We start from the raw sequence: 20,404 nt of genomic DNA, 5'->3' as shown, positions 1-20,404 counted from the left end.
GAAGTTTGTGCATTATAACCCCCCAAGGGGAATTTAGGTCAGAGTACAGGAAACTATTCTGAAAATTTTGAATACGAGTGGCTCTATCTCCACTTTGGTGTCTCTTTCTGCCTCTGTTCTCACCTCTATGTCTGCTATATCTATTTCTATATCCATATCTACTGCTACATGTATATCAGCATATATCACCCTTCTCTCCTAGCCAGGATCTTGGAAAATATAATTACTTTCCTCTTACAGATTTTTATCTTTTTGTAAATAACATTCATATTTATAGGACACATTTTCAAACGGGAATTATTCCTAACTTCTAACATAAAAATGTGATTTTAATATCTTGGTTCCCTTATTTCCCAGGAGATTACATTCCATCATAGATTAGGTACAAGCATATTCTATCAGGACTCATAATTAGAAATGAAATTGCTCTAGAACAGTTTCGTCTTTGGCAGAACCATCTTACCTTTAGTTAGGAGCTTGAACGGATGCAGCCTAATTATCAGCTCTCAACTGAAAATGAGTACCCCAAGCTCCACCTGCTAAGGAGCTTGCATTTCATTTGTTTTATTTTCTCATCACTGAGGCAAGTGTAGCATAAATGTGTGAGACACAAAACCGAGACTGGAGATTCAACACTTTCTACAGCTACACCTATATTAGGCAGAATGTTGTAAAAGCAAGCACATTGCTGTCTGTAAAGTTAAAGAAATAGAGTTTATAAAAATCCAATATTCTGGTCAAGAGAGAGTCAGTGTATCACACCAGTATAAAATTATAAATTTCCAAAGGATTAGAAGGCAATGAAGAGCACAACTCTAAATGGATAACAACAATAATTTGACTTTTCTTTGACTAATAAATGGAATGCTCTGGGTCTTGGGGTCATTATTAACTGCAATTATTGTAGGAATAAATACCTAAGTGTTAATAAGTTTATGTTTCAACAAAATGTGCTCTGAAAAAAAAGTGAACTCACTTTGGTTTCAAGGACACACATAGGCTGAAAGTGAAGGAATGGAAAACAATATTCCATGCAAAGGGTCTTTCAGACCATTTTTAACGTCTTTCAGAATGTGTAAATTTGGCTGGGAAAACTATGTATGAACATTCCCAATTTCTCTACCCTTCTTTTAATCGGCTGATATAAGAGGGATAGATATGACAACACTTTGTTAGATTTCTCTAACATGGATTTGTGCATTATGCTCTGATAAAGGTTGAGGTCTTAAAATTCAAGGTACAGTGAACCTGAATCAGGACTGTGCCTTGAATATTCACAGAACGAGGAGTCTCAAGCCTGGCAATTCTGTTATGTTTATTCATAATTTTGTTTTTCCTTGAGGAAATCACCACGGAGTTCTTTAAGCAGGGAAAAGCAGAAAGTCTGTCTAATTCCAACTTTGTGGATTGAATTATGCTGATTGGTTGTATATGAAATTTACCCCAATATACACCAGATAACCGCTTAATCATCATAATACTCTGGGTTGACTTAATTTGGAAAATAAATGCAAGTATTTAGACAATGGTGTAGAGTTTCACTAATATGAGTTTAATGCTTTCATAGAGCATAAACCAAACATTAATTTTAGCTGCCTTGTTTAATACTTGCCTCCTTTATTTCTGTATGAAATTACTGCAGTTTCTCTCTAATACATTTTTCTTTCAGCAAGTTATTGATTAGATTTTTAACCTTTTGGAAGTGAGTTTCTATTTTAGCATAATATATCTCATTTGAGCTATATATTAATGTCATCACTGATCATCTGTAAAGTTCTCTACAGAGAATTTACGTTTATCCTCAACATGTTGGTAAAGTAATTTATTGGCAAGAGAATCCATAGTATAATTATGAAACAACATGGATGACCTATTTTTCTCAATTTACATTTTTCTCTATTGATTATAGTTAAACGTATCTGTTTTGTTGGTTAAACTTCAAGGTGGCTTTGTATCTGCTTCAATTGAAAGTATGACAAAGAATTACCAGCATGAAAATGATGAGAGAAAAGCACTTCTGAATACATTTTATCCTAGAGGTTGATTTGAGTTTTGGGGGGAGATGGTGATACTGATATCTGTCATGCAGTGGCCCACTAGACTGCTGAGCTTTCTTAAAGCATTCATTCAGTTGTACAAACAACAGCAATTCCTAATTAAAGAAAGTAATGTTAATATAATTAAATTTTAGATTTAAAGAAAGGTTACGTGTATATCCATGCCTCTAATTACAATGTATAGTGCTACTATATATCTAGAAAGTACGAAAGTCTTTCCCAATCACCAGAGCTAATCATTATTCTCTGAATACTTTTAGATCAGGAGCACCTAAGATTGGGCAAGAAACATTTTAAGATAAAACTATTTTCCGAGTCTGGCATGTAAAAAACTTGGAAGCCGCATCATGTTACTTCAACTCAAATTAAATGTTTACTGAGTACATATAATTTGGAAGAGCAAAGTGCTAGATGACAGGGAAAGTTATCCTGAAGTGACTCTCTTTCTCCTGTTGGTGAAAAGCGTGTATATGGACTTTTACACCATTTTATTTCGCTTACCAAAAATAGAGAATAAAAAAATAACAGAATTGAAGCATAGGTTTTAGCAGATAAATGAGACATTTGAATGAGAACCATTTCAGAGAACGCTGAGGTATAGATCGAGCTAGTGACTGAATGAGGGAGGGCTCTCTCTCAGGGTGTGCTAATTATTTCAGCCTTGCAAATTGACTGTGAACTAAAATAATTTTAACAGGAAATAGAAAAAATAGAAACTGGATGATAGGGGTACAGCAAACGAGGATCTCTGAATTAAGACACTGTCTAGAAACTTTAAGGGGAAAACAGAGCAGTCAGTTTTTTGATAGGCCATATAGCCATCAGTACAGAAAGATTGAAAACATTAGACATAAAAATGCCAATATCCTTTAAAAGCTAACAGTAGGCTACAAGTAAAATGTAAAGGGCATAAAGAAAAAAAAAGTGAACAGGAGAAAAGTATGATTTATAGAGTTTAAAGCCAACTGTTTCCCAATAGTGTGAGGGAGACTATAATAAACCAATGGAAGAAAGATTGAAGCAGAGGGGACTCAGATAAAAGGACATTCTTCTCATTGGGATGTGGGCAGAGGGAGTGTCTCTTGGACTCCAGGGTCTAGTAGAAAGGACTCAAAGGGACATGAGTGTGATAGCTGAAAATTCAGTGACAACATCCTGAAATTTCGAAATAAATCCAGTGGAGTGTTCTTTATTCAAAAGATGATGTAACAAGAAAGGGGACAAGACCCAGGAAAAGACTAGGAAATTGCTACTGGCAGGGGCTGATGTTCACACCAGATTTAGAAATGAGAGTATATTCTGGATTAAAGTGCAACAAGGTATCTGTTTTCTTGCATCATGTAATGAGGCTTCTGGATATAATCTGGTGAGGAAGTCATGTACTCTAGATTGGAAATTATACCAACAAGAATTTTATAAGACTTCTTGATCCATTGTAAATTCCCTATTTCATTATTTTTGTTATTCTTTATTTCTTCAGATTGAAGATCTTCAAAATACTAAAACAAGAAAGTACTTGGAGATGATTTGGTGGTGAGAAGGACATATTTAGGTTCTCCTCCATGGACTAATTATAGAGGAGAGTGACACTCTCAAATGGGGAGAAAGCAAATAGTTGTAATATGGAAAGAAAAGCAGGCTGAATGCTTCAGAGTCAGTAACATGAAAAGGAGGGCTCCACAGGATATTGGCTTAGAAATCTCTGGTACCTACCCTCAGGGAAACTGATGTTAGTGGAGGACATGCCCCTAAAGTGGTCATTTGTCATGTTTACTACCTGGTCCCCAGACACCCTGCCTATTTGAGGTGACTTCTAAGACAGCTGGAAAGTAGGACCCTGACCAATATTCACTCTCTCAGCTTCTGGGAGCCAGAACATGGGCATAAACTGAAATGCATAGATACTTTTGTCCAGGACTTTGAATCTGAGACAAATGATGCAGAGAAGATGAGAGAGCTTAGAATTCATTTTGGAGACAACAGTAGAACCAGCATCTGGTACCATGACAGCTGTGACAGTGGCATGTTCATGTCCAGTACAAGCCATGGTGGAGGCGTCAGCAGGGGCAACATGGCGGACTATCCGTTATACCTTTGGGATAATTTTGGCTGCAGTTCTTGCTCCCTTGCTTATTTAATCTCTTTCTGGTTTTCTAAGTCTGAATTTTTAGCCTTTGCTTTGATTCCATGAAATAGAAATATCTTTCCAATAATTTATTTTCACCTTCAATCAATGTGGTTTCCTATATTGCAGCTGAGAATCCTGATTGGTAAACACATTTGCCAAAGAATAATTGTTGCTGTAATAGTTGAGGAAAATCTACCTTGGGAATAAAGATATAAAAATGATGAGTTATGTGTGGGAATCAGAGATATCTTAATGAAGATGTGGGCCCGGCTTGGGCTGTAGGTTTCAAATCCTATCTCTACCATTTAGTTGCTGTTTGCAAATTGCCTAACCTCTTTAGATTTCTTCATTTATAATACAGGGATGACAATACCTACCTTATATAATCATTCAGAAGATTAAATGACTTGTTATACATAAGGTCTTTAGAAAAAAGCCTGGAACATAGTTAATGCTTAATAGCATGTGTAATTATTGCCATTTTTTATTTGAAATTCTTTTCACACAGTTTTATTGAGTTATAATTATGGGAACATATATGCCAGGCACTGATTTTGGCCCTGCAAAAAGGGGAGTGAACATGAGAGATGAAGACCCTCATGGAACTTACATACTACTGAGGGTAGAGGGTTTCCATACATAGAGATAGCGAGTGGGGCAGATGATGGAAATTATTCCAGGATGAGTAAGGAAGCATAAAAGCCTGAAAGGACATCTCACATTTGGGAAATAGCAATAGTCTTGTGTGGTTCCTCCCACATAGAGGCACAAGAGAGAAGTAACAGAACTGCTGAGGCCAAGGAACCTGGCTGAATAGCACAGATATGAATGTTTGCAGACTTTCCCCTCCCACTGCCCACTGAGAGGCCGCTGGCATCACACAATTTTTTGCTGTACTTCAGAAATCCTAAATGTCCTCCTCAGACTGGCAAAATGGAGGTGATTTTATAATAACAAGTAGAGAGAGTGATGTAAAGAGAGATTAGGAGTAAAAGTCTTCAGGTCGGAAGATGAGTTCTCATGGATTTGAGAGGAACAGAAGCTGGCAGGCAGCAATAGTATAGTGCAGGTGTGCAGCCTCACCATAGTGAAAATGATAGATAACAAAGACACACAGAAATGAATCAGTATATGTATTGACCTGACTATATGATGTAATTTGCATTAATGTGCTTTTAGTTGGTAAACTAAAAAGAAGTTTTGAGCATGACCCACTCTGGAAAGGTCTCTTGGAGGGTTTGAAGAAGCAGCTCTCATGGGAAAACCTGGAAATGTCATGACCCTGGTTTTCTTTTTCACTATTATATCTTTTTCTTTCAAAGAAACCATATTCTGTGAAGATCTTTGGAGCTGTGTTTTGTCCTATGACATTTGAATTATTTTGAAATGACTTTTGGGTAAATGGACTATTTCTGTAGACCAACCAAGATGCTACTCCAGCTTAAACACAAGGTCTCTATGAGTACTGAACAAGATTGGGAAGTAAAGGGAGCACCAGACTAAGGAAGTTGAACTTCATTTTGTATATGGGAGGACACTTAGTGAGGTCATTTATCACCTTGAGATTTCAAGTGAGATAAATCTGTGTTCAAACAAATCTCTGCATTTCTAGCTAGAATAGGGGGCAAGCTGCTTAGGGTCTCTATAAAAGAGGATAATAATAGCTAACTCAGACAGGATTGGGATCAATGGGACAACATGTATGGAGTCCACTGTAATATCTGGCATCCAAATGTAATGTTTATTGGGATTGAAATGTGGGCCCAGAGGCGAGGAAGAAGAAGTCAGGGCTACAAATACATATTTGAAGAAATGATGGTTAACGCTATGAAGTAGAACAGGGATCAGGCAACTGCAATACTGTCACATATTTTTGTAAGTAAATTTTATTGGGACCCAGCTACACCCATTCCTTTAAGTACTGTCCATGGCTGTTGTCATGCTATGATGGCAGAGTTGAGCAGTTGTGACAGAGACTATATGGCTCAGGAAATCTATAATATTCATTGTCTGGCCCTTTACTGAAAAGTTGCTGGCATCTGGACTAAAGGAATAGATAAGATGGATCAGGAAGACAATATGAAAAGAAAGCTGAAGAGGCCTGAGCCAACCTATAAGGAATGTCTACGTATAAGGATTTTTTTCTTTCATTTTGGGGCTATCATTAGTACTTCCACATTTATAGGGAGAGGATAGCAGCAGCATCAAAGCAGTCTACTAAAAGGATAATAGAGATCAAAGTATTTCCTTTTACCAAGTCCTGTTCTCTTTGCATCAGGGAAATATAAGCAGAGGTAGGATACCCAACCTGTTTTCAGCATTAACCCTTCCTAAGGAGGCTGAGCATTTTCTAGCCTCTGGAGGGAATTCAAAAAGGTCAAATTCTAGAGATTTCCTGCAACTGAGGCTATAGCTAAATCAATAAGGGTTTATTAGTCAGAAATCTATAGGCATAGACTCCAATACTGTCACAATACATGGGTTGTCCTAATAAAAACATATAAAAAGATACATAGGTGATATAGTTTAACACTGTTCTGTGTATCTTAAGCTCCAGTGAGAAGGTGAAATGATAAACAGATCATTTTGGGTGATAATGTTTTCAATTCACCTCTCTATTTCAGATCCGTCTTTATCACATTACCTCCAACCTGGAAGACAAAAGTTCAAATTGCAAAAGGAAATTCGTAGACTTTCCAGCTATTGAACCCACTATTCCACACATGGATGGTCCCTCAGTGACTCTACATCTAATACTGTCTCTACAATTTTTTCATTAAATTCAATGAACAAATAGTTCAAGAGAGAGCTATCTTTCCTAACACCGTGATGTGTTCTCCAGAGGCCACCCTTGATGATGGCATTTTGGCTTCAAGGCGCCATAGATTTAATGTTTGTGCCCAAACTTTAGATCTCATTGGCACATCCTGACTGAAAATGTTGCCTCTGAATAATACAAACTCATTTGGACATATCCTCCTATGCTCCTACATGAGTATTACTATGATTCAAAACATTTACCAAAACATATTTAATAAAAATTATCTTAGAGTCTAAGTGCCAGATAAGAAAGTCAATTTAAAGAAACAAAAGTGTTATCTGATTCGGTGATTTCTTACTCAACTAGTTCCCTTCTCATTTCATGTTTAGTTTTTATTTGAAAGTGTTTTCATTTGAAAGACTTTTATTTGAAAGCCTATTGTATTTAAAAGTAAGTGAGACAAGTTAGAAATATTTTATCCATTTTATTAATAGGGAAAAAGCTGGCATGACTTGAGCAAATGATTTTTATTTTTATTTCCTAAAATCTTTTGACCATAAAATGTTGAAATCCTTTTCCCTAAATATTCAAGCATTATGGTTTCATCTATGCATCCTGATGTGTCCAACATTAATGTGTGCTTTGATTTTTGACTACTTGCTTAAGACCAGAAATGAAAGTAGAAAAAAGTATGTGTCTCTGAAAGATTTATAGGAATAAGTTAATGAAGATATTTCATGAAGTTCATTCTTGATTTTTCTGAAGTCCTTAGTAGATGAGTTTCAAGATGAAATTCTAGTTCAAATTATAAAACATATGAAAATCGAAAACTCAATAAATCTTGCTTGAGGAGTCCAGGAAGAACATTCATCATGCTGTTCATACTCTCTGATCAATCCTCACATTTAGAATCCCTAAGCAATAATGTGAACTAACCATCTTCATTTGACTAAACAAAGATTACCTATTAACATGTCAAGGCAACTAAATGAAAGTCACATTCCCCAGATGACTCTGTCTTAGGGACGAGTTGTTTGAATTCTAAAATTAAATTGATTCTGATACATTCATAGGAGAAAATTGCTACCAATTTGAATACAAAGTGGAAAAACTGGCCTCATTATTTCTCATCTTAAATGGCATGGAAAAATCAGAATATATTAAAAACATTCTTCAAATATTTTTAAACAGATATTTTCCAAAATTTCTACATCACTTTTCAGTTTCAGAGGACACCGTTCAGCAGTCTTCCCCCTGTTCTTCCTTTATTTATTAGGAGTGGCTGGCCACAATTATTTAATATAAAGTGCCCAAAGACATTTTTGGTAAGTTGAACACACCACTTTCTGTAGTGGCAATATGATAGAAATACATTTCAAACCTGATGTAAGCAGTTTAGTTTAGCCTATTTTTATTTACCGAGTGTACCAGATGCTGCAGAACAGATTCCTCTAAGGAGAGCATCAAGTAAGAAATTTAATTTAAAAGTGTAAGCTATGAGCACTTGAGGTTTAATTCAGGAATTTATAGACTCACCCCTGGCAATAAGCTCTAAGGAGTACATCTAATATAGCACATTATGGCAGCATCATTCAATGTGCTGTAGTTAAGGGCTTGTCAGCATTTCTATTTTAAACTCCTCTTTTCTGGTGTTTATGATTTGACCATTAAGAATTGCTGGGGCTTGAGAAAATGGTTTATGGAGATTGAGTTCGGCAGTGAATTGTATCATTTTCATCCTTGACCAGTAGAATGAACAGCAAGGTTGCATGAAAGAATAAAATCAGATCAACTAAGTTAGGATTTCACCCTTAGAAGGAGGGAAGGGAGAAATCTTCAGTTTAGGCTCTTTATATGAATTGTGCACTAGATGTTGCAAATACGTGATCATAGGTAGGAGAATATAGCAAGAAGTTGAGTTTCGGTTTAAGAGAAAAAGCCAATTGAAAATGAAGAAAATCATTATCTTTTAAAGCCTTGCTGCTAAATGTGATATACATTTAATAAAATGTTCCTTATTTACTAGGAGAATGTTACAATGTGAAATATAGCATTAAGCTTTTGGGAAGTGGGTTATATAAAAATGAGGTATATTAATGCCTGACATATCTAGGAAGAAGGAGCTTTGTGCTCCTCTGTGGCAGTTGTCAATAAACTACCCACAGAGTTTACTTGTCATCTCAGAGTGTTGACTCTGAGCTTATATTCCAGCATCAAACCAGAAAAAATGCAAAGACAAAATAGAAACCTTTGTCTGTCTTTACTTCTCTGACTGAGTGACAAGAGACTAAAGCTGCATAGTGAGGGCACAGTGAAAGCCAATGATTAGATACCATAGCATAGAAAGAGGCAGAAAAACAGTCCCCTAACACTGTAGAACTATAGTCCATGGATCTCATCATAGACTGTTCTGATCCAATAGTAGTGGACAACAGTTGGGTCGAATTCACTCTCCCCCTTTTAAAGAAAGTGCTATGCATGACACCAACTCCTTAAATTTCCAGCATATAGTCATAAATCGTTATTCCACTCCACGGCACCAATTAATTGGTCCAGATTGAAGCCCAGGCCTGGGCTGAGTCATTTAGAATCCCCTTCCCAGGGATTTGGAATTAAGAACAAAGAGAGAGGCAGAGGATACTATTCTGCAGAGAGAAAGAAAAGAAGGGAGCAGACATACAGAGACATGTAAAGATAATAAAGCAGAATCCTCATAGGTCCCTGGCTTTGGTTTGTTCCTGAGGCCCATCTGCATATCTTTTCTTGTCCTCTTTTGGTATTCCACTATCCATTAAATAAATCCCCTTGTTGGGTTAAAGCTTCTTCTAGTCCATCACTTAAACTGGGATCCTAACAAATACACAAGTTAACAAGGCAATACCAACACAGTGGCAGTTGTTCCATTTCATAAAATTGCAAGACTTGATTCATTTCTCCGATTTCTCATATAGTCGGTTTTTCTACACTGGGGATCAAACTGATGAACTATTCTTGATCTTGATGTCTCATTCAAATACGGTCCATATAAACTGAAGCCTATTTTTATCATTATTTTTCTCATTTCCCTCCTTTATTTTTTTTCTCCTTCATATTTTTTCCTCTGAGATCTGAACCCTAAGGACCTATTTTTCACCTGGGGTATAAAATTTCCAGTTTGATCCCAGTCTTTGGGTTTGGATTTTTTTGATTATAAAAGACAAAAGTACTATAGAAAAAATAAACACCTTAAATGGGATTAAATAATAAGGGATATTTTTAAAACCTAGGCAAAAATGTAGTCTTATTTCTCAGGAACCAGATCTAGTTCCATTTTTAGGCCACTTCTTTGGTGGACCCCCAAAACTCTCGTTCTTTTGAATGAGGTAGCAAAATGAGAGCAGAAACTCCAGCCTTCCCACAACACGTTACGCCATCCAAAGGAAAAATAGAGAATCTAATCTTTTCCAGTAGCTCCCAAAAAAGGCAATGGGAGTCCTTTTTATGCATTGCCCCATACTTGGCCAGGTGACCATCTGGGCTAAAGGGAAAGAGATGGGCAAAATTGGCTTAGACCAGTATGGACCCACTCTTAAAGCCAGAACAAAAAAGGAGAATATCACCAAAAATGCACTTCTGACGACGAGAGAGAGATAACTTCTGAAAGAATAACCATAGTATGCCTGGGGATATAAGGAGGGAAATATGTTGGGAAGGCAACCAGCAAATGTCTGCAGTACTATATGTTCCCAGAAGTGAGGTTAGTTTAGAGGACTTGGATCATGTGGTATAAAATCTCAGTTTGTGCGAGAAGATGGAAACATGGCTGGGCCACAGAAGGATAAAGATGTAAGATATAGGACCTCCTGTGGCAACATAGGTAGTAATTAAACAGGCAGAGAAGAGTGAGAGTGCAGATCACTAGAACCAAGGCTGGAGGGGCTGAGAACTGCTAAAGCAGAGAACAGTAGTCGCAGCAGATCCAGGAGAATATGAGCATCCCAAATCTGGACCAGAGGTCTGCTGACCTCAGCGAAATGAGGAATCAATGCCAAAAGATGAGAGACTCTGAGAAGCTTTTGCTGATAAACAGAACATTAGAATTTACTAATAGAGGGAAGGATTGGGCACATACTTAAGAATGTAAGTAAAATTATACCAAACAACAGATGTCTTTACTCATCTCTTCAGTCATGCTGACTCCAGAACACACAGATTTGAAACAGACAGGATCCTGACCGCATGATGCTTATAGTCTAGGGAACTTGCGATTACATTATAAAAAATACTCTAACAAACGCCTGCCCATGTTGCTCTGGGAGAAAATAAAAGGACAGTTGATTCATGATGGAGACTGTGAAAGGCTTTTGACAATTGAGCTGCTGAGCAGAATCCTGATGAATTAGTAAGACATAGTTAGGTGTAGAGAGTTGGACAAAGTGTTCTGTACAGAGGGAACGCTTTTGTGCAGATCCTGATACAAAAACAAAAACAAAAACAGATCAATCATCTTCCTATTTCCCTGACTCCCAGGGACAGAAAATAATTGCATATTGAGAGCATCCAAGAAAAGGAATAGATCTGATCTTCATAAACTAGGGTCTAAGAATTCTTAAATATCTTACAGTGATCTTTAAGGAGTCTTTAACTACCCCCTAATTGTATCCAAAAATGTGTTTGTGTGCAGGAATCTTTATCTGAACAAAAGTTTTAGCACAATTATCAGATCTGCAAAGGGGTCTATGCCACAAGAAAAAGTTTAAGACAGAAAGAAAACTTCAAAAAAGAATAGAGAATCTCTACCTGACAGGTCTTCTAGAGGAAAACAAGAGAGACAGCTAGAGTTTCTAAAGCCTGCCGAGCACCAAGCAGCATATATGCTGCACGAGGGGTCAAGAGCGGCCTTCAGGCTTGGGGCTCATTAAAGACCCTTCTGGCACTAACTAGTGTGACTGCCCCTCCAAGTGGTCTCCATTCTAGCTCCATAGATATTACCTTCTTCCTTATACCCTTTAAAAACTTCAATTCTGCTCTTAGAACACAGCTTTCTGTAAACTGCCTCCAAGCTCCTCATCCACTTCCCCAGGCTGTATTGTCTCTTTGGGACTAGCTTCTCCAGCGTTTTGTTTCAGGAGATAGAGAGAGAAAATTACAAACATCTCGTCTTGGTTGACTTTAACTGCTGTTGTAGTTCATTTTGTTCAGCCATGAAAAGGAAATGGCTCCACGGGCTCCACTGATGAGTGGCTTGTTCCCATGTAGACCTCCTAGGAGCCCTGAGCAGACTGGCTACCTCTCCCTACTGAACTCTGAGTAGTGACATCACAACACCTCCTATAGTATTTGCGTCTCCTTGTTTGCCACGCAGTGTAGTCTCAGCACTTTCCACCATGGAGACACGCTGGGCCCACATTCCGTATTCCCTGGGAGCTGAGAATTTAAGATTGTGGTCCTGACTCTCCATCTGGCGGTTCCCCACCAGGCCAACCGATTCCATTTTTCTTTTCTTCTGTGCTAGATGTGGTACAGAGAATTTAGCAACTCTGCTGCCTAAATAGACGTCCTAATAGAGAATGAAATTCTCATCCTTCCCTCTGGAAGAAAATCCAATATCTAGAGTGTTTTTTTCTTCAAGCCCTTTTCCAACTTCTCTTTGAATAGGAGAAGGGAAATATTCTCTCCTGTTCCCTGTATAAGAAAGAAAACGGCCTCTGTCCATAAACAATGTACTCTTCACAAGGCTGGCGTAGTGATCTGGCAGATATCAATTCTGGCAACTCTCAATAGACCCAGTGGATGTTGCTGGCTTCGGTTGCTGGTGACTTCTTTAGAATATGATATACTTTGCTACTTTTGGCCTACCCTTAAATCTACCTTGCTATCTCCAGTGCTCAGAGCTGGGTCCACCGTTTATCTTACCTGCAAATCTAGCCTTGCTCAAATTCTCTGGACAATTTAGAAGGACAAACAAAATAGTACGGTTAAGCACAATGGAGTGGGGCATTTAATAAGTAAGCCTCTCTCTCTCTTTTTGAAGGCAGATATAAAACCTTACTATAGAACCATGTGCCATTTTTCTGAGATGCAAACTTTTCCCAGTTGGGATGATAGGGCTCTGGAGTATTGGAGCAATGAAGTAGATGTTACAGATACACTGCCTTGGGACACATGGGCCACAAAGGGTTTGTGAGCTGGGAGTGAAGGGTGGGTGGGTAGAGAAATGGGTTCCATTATCACTGTGCCCAAAGGGGCGGGAGTCAAAGTGGAAAACATTTGACTCCCTGCTGAACTGGCACAGAGAACAAGATGGGCAACAGGCACTATTTGGTTGCTGGTCTCTTTTTCTATTTACCTGAGTAGATTGTTGACTATCAGGAGGCAAGCATTCTATTTAGCAACTACTTTGAGTGTTACCACCAAATTTATAAATGTACATTACTGGCTTTTTGTTGTGTCCTCTTGCAGAGACTAAAATCCTGGCTCACTCTTGTTAGATCATCCCTGAGTAGTAGGATTTGCCAAGAAATCACAGACTAAAGGCAACTGTCACTTACTTTCCTTTCTATACTGGCTGTTTCCAATGATTCTGTAAACTACTCAGTCTAGACTCTAATGGAAAATTTTCGTTTATTATTTGCTGTCCGTGACCTGCTCCCCATTTCCCATTTCTATTGTGAAAGAAATCAGCTTATATCTTGGTGGAAAGTAGAACTTGCTACCCACACTCAAGGCTGAAAAAGTTGATGCTCACTTTTCCCAGTTCCCCTTTGAAGCCCGAGCATCACCACTTGACTGAGGAGTGGCTGCCCTGCCCTGAACCTGCCCTGAACTTTGATGGAAAGCAGCAAGGTGGAGGGTGATGGCTCCGTGGGTGGCAACATTGAATCTCTAAGATCAGCGGTTTCAGATTTTCCAGTGAGGCTTGAAGTGTCCAGAGGCAATGACAGTGGGGATCCGATGTGCTCAGCATCACCCAGGCCTCAGCAGCAGTGACGTCATGTCCTCACCAGGCCCACTTTTTAGTACAATATTGTTCAGTGGACTTGGCCACTGTTCGGTCTCCCTGGTCCCGACCAATTTCTGAGCTTGGGTCCTCAGCATTCCAGGTGATTCTGTGAACTATCCAAAATTCTATTCTATTTAAATAAGCCAAAGACAATTTCTGGCACTTCTAATTAAGAAAATAAACTGAAATTTTCTCAACTTAGCTTGAAAGCAGTGCTGTATTCTGGCTGGCTGGGTAAATTTCTATCGGCTCATGCTACTGACTCCTCTCTCCTGTGATTGTCATAGTCAGGCTATATTCTTTTCAGTCCATCTTGTTGGGGATAAATTAAGCCCAAGAGATGATAGAAATATAAGATAGAAGAAATTAAAATAGTAATATTTATTATCTGAATACTTATTCATTAAGGAAATACTTTAAAAATATGATTGCACAAATTGTACTTTAAATATGATTAAATTAAAGATTTAACTTAATCTTTAAATTAAAGTTTAAATATTTTAAATACTTTAAAGACAGAAATGATGGGCATATTATATTATTTGTAGAGATTATTTTACAGGTATGTACATATGTCAAAACTTATACAATGACACATTTAAACATGTAGAGTTTATTGTATGCCAATTGTATGCCTCAATAAAGCTGTTAATGTTTTTATAGCATGTGAATGCTTCTTTATTAGTAAAATTTGTAATGTTTGTAAATCTTTATACTATATGAATCGTGCAAATAACATTGTTATAAGAGTTTGAAAAGCATACCAGATAATTGAAAGATGTTAAGTGATGGATTTTGACAACATCTTTAATTGCTCAAACATATCACTTAAAGAATTCAAGAGTCTTCTCAATGAAGTGATTTTTTTCTGAGAAAGAAAAAGCAGAGGCTGCCAGAAGGGAGCTTGCCTGGCACTCACAGCTAAGCTGTGGTGTTTTCCTGTTTAACGTTAACAATTTCACAAAGAAGGCCACCATGCTACCAAGATGGATCAAGGCCAACACATGATCAATGTGCAATTATATATGAGTACAAACAAAAACCTGAACACCGTCCAAGCCATGAAAATGACCAAAGATCTCCCTGTTCTGGCTAATATGAGTACCTTCTGCCTCTTTGTCAATCACAGCATAAGCCTCACTCTATTCTTCTCAAGAAAAGAATTATCAACTTGTTTCCTGACAGTATCTATTCCAGAGCAAAACCCAGCTAGCTACCTGAACCCTCCCCCAAATCATGTTACACAAGCCCCCATCCTATAACAAGTCTTCCTAACACCCCTTACAGAGACACCCCACAGCTGTCATAATGTGCTGTCTCTGTCATTGCAATGAGTTAATCAATACAAATGTGTTCAATTACAGGTATGCTTCTGGTGGTCTTTGGTTGAAGGCATTGGCAGTTCAAATGGAAATTTTGCCTTGTTTTAAAGTACACATTGAATGAAAGAATATCTGCATTTATCATTGATGCTTACTTTTCAGGGACATTTTTCCTACCAAGTCATTACATGCAATGAGTAATATGCTCAAAAATTTTCTCCAAGTTAGAAAATGTAACAGTATACAAATAGGTAATTATTTTTGTTGTTGGTTCATCAGAAATCAGGATTAAAGAAAACCCACATTTTGCAAAGGGGTTCTTGTAACAGACACATTTTTCCCTACTGCCCTATTGTTCCAGTATTAATTTCATAACCATAAAAGCAAATTATGCTTGTCAGGAGGCAGCTGCTATGCTGTTGCTGGAATGTCATACTGCTATTTAAACCATAAATGTAATTCTCAAGTTGCAAAGGGAGCCCAGACCATTTTTCTTTTACATCCCTCCCTAAAAAAATTGAAATCGAATCATTTATCTGAAGAGAATCTTATTTATACAAAAGATAAGCTCATATTTCTACATAAGGAATCTAAAGAAAATAATTCAGCTGGCCTTAAAAAACTGAACTTGCAAAAGATCACATTGATATTACTATAATTTTCAGATCTTTCTGGCCTGGAATGTAAATATATAACAACCATTTTCTTTGATAGTCTTTAAAAATAAATATCCAGGTTGTAATAGGCATAGATTTCTCATTGAAGGTAAATTTTAAGCTGAAGAAATATGCTTTTGGTCTTTCATCCATCATCTTGCCAGCAGCTATCAGCTTTGCACCAACCGTAATAAATTTTACAGAATCATGGAGTAGTAGCAGTAAGGGGCAGCGTGGGAGTGTGTGTGTGTGTGGGTCACTAGTCATGCCCCAAATAGAGCGACTTATGAAGCTCAATGGAAAACAGGGCAAACATTTTTTATTTAGTTTTGTTATAGTCAAAGCTGGATGCTGGGAACTTATAATAGGAGGTCTTTATAAAACACAAAATATTTGCAAGTGAATTCAGGTAGAGACGTGGGAATTCATTAGGTTTTTTAAAAAAATTGTTTCTAAATCTATGTATGACATGTGTTCCCACGTATAAATTGAAAGTGCTTTATAAAAGCAGGAAAAAACATAGTATATTAGCTTATGTTCACAGAGAATGCAATTAAGTAATCCAGGTGTATTAAAGTGCTTTGACTCTTAGCAAATACAATTTTTCCTGAGTTATTAATCAAACAGAGACAGACATAAGGCTTTTCAGACAACAAGAAATGTCAAAAGGTCATTTCTTATATCGTAAAAATGGCTTAATCACTAAATGTTTCCATTCGTGACAATACGGTAACTCAGCTACTGATTCACAATTCTGTTTTTTTTTTTCCGAGGAAGATTTGCCCTGAGCTAACATCTCTGCTGGTCTTCCTCTATTTTGTATGTGGGTTGCTGCCACAACATTGCTCCCAACAAACAGTATAGGTCTGTGCTGGGGAACCAAACCCAGGCCCATGAAGAAAAACTCGCAGACCTTAACCTCTAGGCCATGGGCTAGCTCCCTGATTCACACTTCTTTTTAAAATTTTTTTAATTGCAGTAACATTGGATTATAATATTATATAGCTTTCGGATGTACATCATAATATATTTTGAATTCTGTGTAGATTACATCATGTTCACCTCCCAAAAACTAATTATAGTCTATCCCCTCACATGTGAGCCTAATCACCCCTTTAGCCCTCCCCCTGTGGTAACCACCAATCCATTCTCCAATGCCATGTGTTTGTTTGTCATTGTTTTTATCTTCTGCTTATGAGTCAGATCATATGGTATTTGACTTTCTCCCTCTGACTTATTTCACTCAGCATAATACCTTCAAGGTCCATCCATGTTGTCACAAATGGCAGGATTTCATCATTTCTTATGGCTAAGTAGTATTCCATCGTGTATAAATACCACATCTTCCTTATCCATTCGTCCCTTGATGGGCACTTAAGTTGCTTCCAAGTCTTGACTATTGTGAGTAAGGCTGCAATGAACATAGGGGTGCAGGTATCTTTATGCCTTTGCGTTTTCAAGTTCTTTGGATAAATACCCAGCAGTGGAATAGCTGGATCATATGGTAGATCTATTCTTAATTTTCTGAGGATACTCCATACTGCTTTCCATAGTGGCTGCACTGGTTTGCACTCCCACCAGCAGTGTACAAGGGTTCCCTTCTCTCCATACTCTCTTGAACATTTGTTGTTTCCTGTCTTGTTAATTATAGCCATTCTGACCGGAGTGAGGTGATACCTCATTGTAGCTTTGATTTGCATTTTCCTGATAGCTAATGATGTCAAGCATCTTTTCATGTGCCTGCTGGCCATCCGCATATCTGCTTTGGAGAAATCTCTGTTCACATCCTTTGCCCATTTTTTAATTGGATTGTTGGTTTTTGGTTGTTGAGCTGTATGACCTCTTTGTATATTTTGGATGTTAACCCCTTATCTGATGTATGGTTTGCAAAAACACTTCTTAATGCACATCAGTTCATATTTTCCTCTCTGTAAATATTACATCAATAGTTTAACTCACAACACATCTAAATAGGAGCTAGCAAAAGAGTTTTGCATTGGTTCGTGAAGCTATCTAAAAATCTTTGTGGATGAAGATTGACAATCTTTTTAAGCGCAAGACCCCTTCCCTGATCCTGTGCACTTTGCACCTTCTGTTTTTGATTCCCAGTGCACTAACACACCATGTCTAAGACCTCAGTATTTCTCTATTCAATGTGAGACTTTCTATTTTTTGTTTATATTTTCCTTTTTCCCATCCAAGTACTAACCCGACCAACCGTGCCTAGCTTCTGAGATCAGACAAGATCTGGCACATTCAGGGTGGTATGGTCATAGACTATTTTTCCTTTTGAGTTCCATCAGCCACTAGGCATCTCCTGGCTTCTCTTTCCCACACAGTCTCTGTCTGCTCTTAGCCGATATCCTGCTTAAATATGACTTGTCAGCATTCCCTGACTTCTAGTTATCCCGTAGGGGTCGGTTGGAAAGGTATTTACTTGTGTGATACATATTCTTTTGGAGGGTATGCAGATAAATTTAGATTTAGGTGGCTGCCATTATCCAGTCATAACCATGGGGCTTACAAATTGATTTTGTTGGGATGATCTTTGCTTCTTTTGAACTATAATCTAAAGACTGAGTTATCAAAGAAAAGGAGAAAAGATAAACTAATATGCGAGCATTTCAATATTTTTTCTCCTTTCAACACATGTTTTCCAAGAACAAGATCTGCCACAAAGTAAAGGGTCAATAAAAATTTATTGAATGTTAAATAAATGCTAAAGGAGAAAGGATTCATCTGAGTTTCATTCTCATAAACATTTTTGTATTGCGACATTTATCAGCTAAATGTATAACAGGTATGTGATATTTAAAGGAAATGTAAATACCACACTGGAATTATAGAATTTCCAGGGTTCCCTCCACCTTCCTAAAAAAGACTATATGTTTTCTGACAAGGAAACATATACCATAAATGTCATATGTTTCTTAGGAAATATCTTCATAAAATATAACAGATTTTTCCTGTTAAAATTACTTATTTTACAAATTCCAAGAAGAAAAAGAAATGTTCTATTTTATTAAGTATAAAGTTTCAGTGATAATCAATATAGACAATTCTTATGATATTCAGTAGGAATCCAATTTAGTTACCCTGCCAATAAACTTTTTGCAATCTAGACGTCTGTTGATATCTATAATAGGTTTGTAGGACTATATAGTTAGCTCTATGTTCCCATTTACTATGAAGGTTAAAAGGAATTATTTCAGATATGTACTGATTTTTATGATACTATACAAATAATTTGTTCATTTTTAAAAAATCTCTCTAAGTCTTTTAGACACTTTTGTGGAAGTACTGCTAAACAGGGAGGATGAACCAATTCTAGTGAGTCAATATTCATTTTATTTTTATCCAGATCCTTTTTGAGAAAGAGACTTCTAATCATCACCATAAAACTGCTAATTAAAAAAAAGAGAAATGTATTTTGTATTGATGAAATAATCATGAAATTCGTACAGAACATTGCTCTGAGCAATTGTAGTTAATCAGTGTCATCAGGTATGTTTGTCTAGTCTGCTCTTAGTAATCAAAATAATAGTTGATTTTTTAGCAAGAATCTTGGCAATGGTAAATAACTAATTATCTTGTGTGATTCACCCTGAAATATCTATCATTTATGAAGTTGGGGGTACAGAGATCTCAGAGGTTCATCAAGGACAAATAGGTTTAGCTCAGCGTTCTTCCAAGCCCCTCAAGGTATTCTTTCCTAATTTGAAATGCTGTTCATTGTATTCGGGTTGCTTCAGTTAATCTAAAATAATGATTATGGTCAAGCATATTCAATTTTTTTAAAATTCCTACAGCTTAAACATAGATAATTTTTTTTTTCTGTATTCTCTCTCATACCTTTTTCATTGAGCTACAATTTGACCACTTTCTCGACTTGCTACTCTTATATCAAGACTAAAAAAGGCAGAACAATAGCAACAACAAGAATTCTCTGTACCTGGCAACAACTGAGGCACTCCATCTCTTCCAAGATACTATGCACCTGAATGAAGGTAATGCTATGAACAAAATTACTCTATGAATAAAAATATGTTGGTGTGTCAGAGTTTTTCACCTGTTACATTTCTGATGTATTTCTGGAATTTCATGGCTTTACCATGAATAACGCAATTTTAACTTTTCACATCTTGAAAACTTCTTTAAGTAAAACCTTATTATCTTCAGCAAATAATTGTGTATTCATGTGTTTTATGGGGAATAGAGCTCTCATTTATTCACCATATTTATGTTTTTGGTGAGTGACTATTAAACAATCATAAAAGATGTATGATCAAACTGCCAAAATAAGTCATTTTATTCATATGTATCAAAAATGGCTAATTTCACTTACAAAAAAGGAAAAAACATCTAAAAGTAACGAACTAACATAGCTGGCATATCATTATACTAATTGTATCATTAATTACTATGAAAATAAAACTTTAATCTCCTTTTAATCTTCTTTAAAAACTCTATCAAGTATTTTATCAATGAATAAACAGAA

The 20,404-nt window shown here is 36.9% G+C and overlaps 2 long non-coding RNA genes across 3 annotated transcripts in view; one reads left to right on the top strand and one right to left on the bottom strand.

Annotated features, from left to right (window-relative positions):
• Positions 1-20,404, top strand: part of LOC139073349 (uncharacterized) — a 175,431-nt gene that overhangs the window by 19,958 nt on the left and 135,069 nt on the right. Inside the window, exon 3 of one of the 2 annotated variants that reach the window (XR_011521977.1) lies at positions 19,772-19,913. This is a non-coding gene — a long non-coding RNA (uncharacterized lncRNA). The remainder of the gene's footprint in view (positions 1-19,771; positions 19,914-20,404) is intronic. The other variant, XR_011521976.1, reaches the window with a different exon arrangement.
• LOC139073350 (uncharacterized) overlaps positions 1-20,404 on the bottom strand; it is a 77,474-nt gene that overhangs the window by 1,832 nt on the left and 55,238 nt on the right. The gene's annotated exons all lie outside the window — the stretch shown is intronic.

The sequence above is a fragment of the Equus przewalskii genome, chromosome 9, assembly GCF_037783145.1.
Source record: "Equus przewalskii isolate Varuska chromosome 9, EquPr2, whole genome shotgun sequence".
In the NCBI taxonomy this organism is placed as follows: Eukaryota; Metazoa; Chordata; class Mammalia; order Perissodactyla; family Equidae; genus Equus; species Equus przewalskii.
This window is presented reverse-complemented; position numbering and strand designations above follow the sequence as displayed.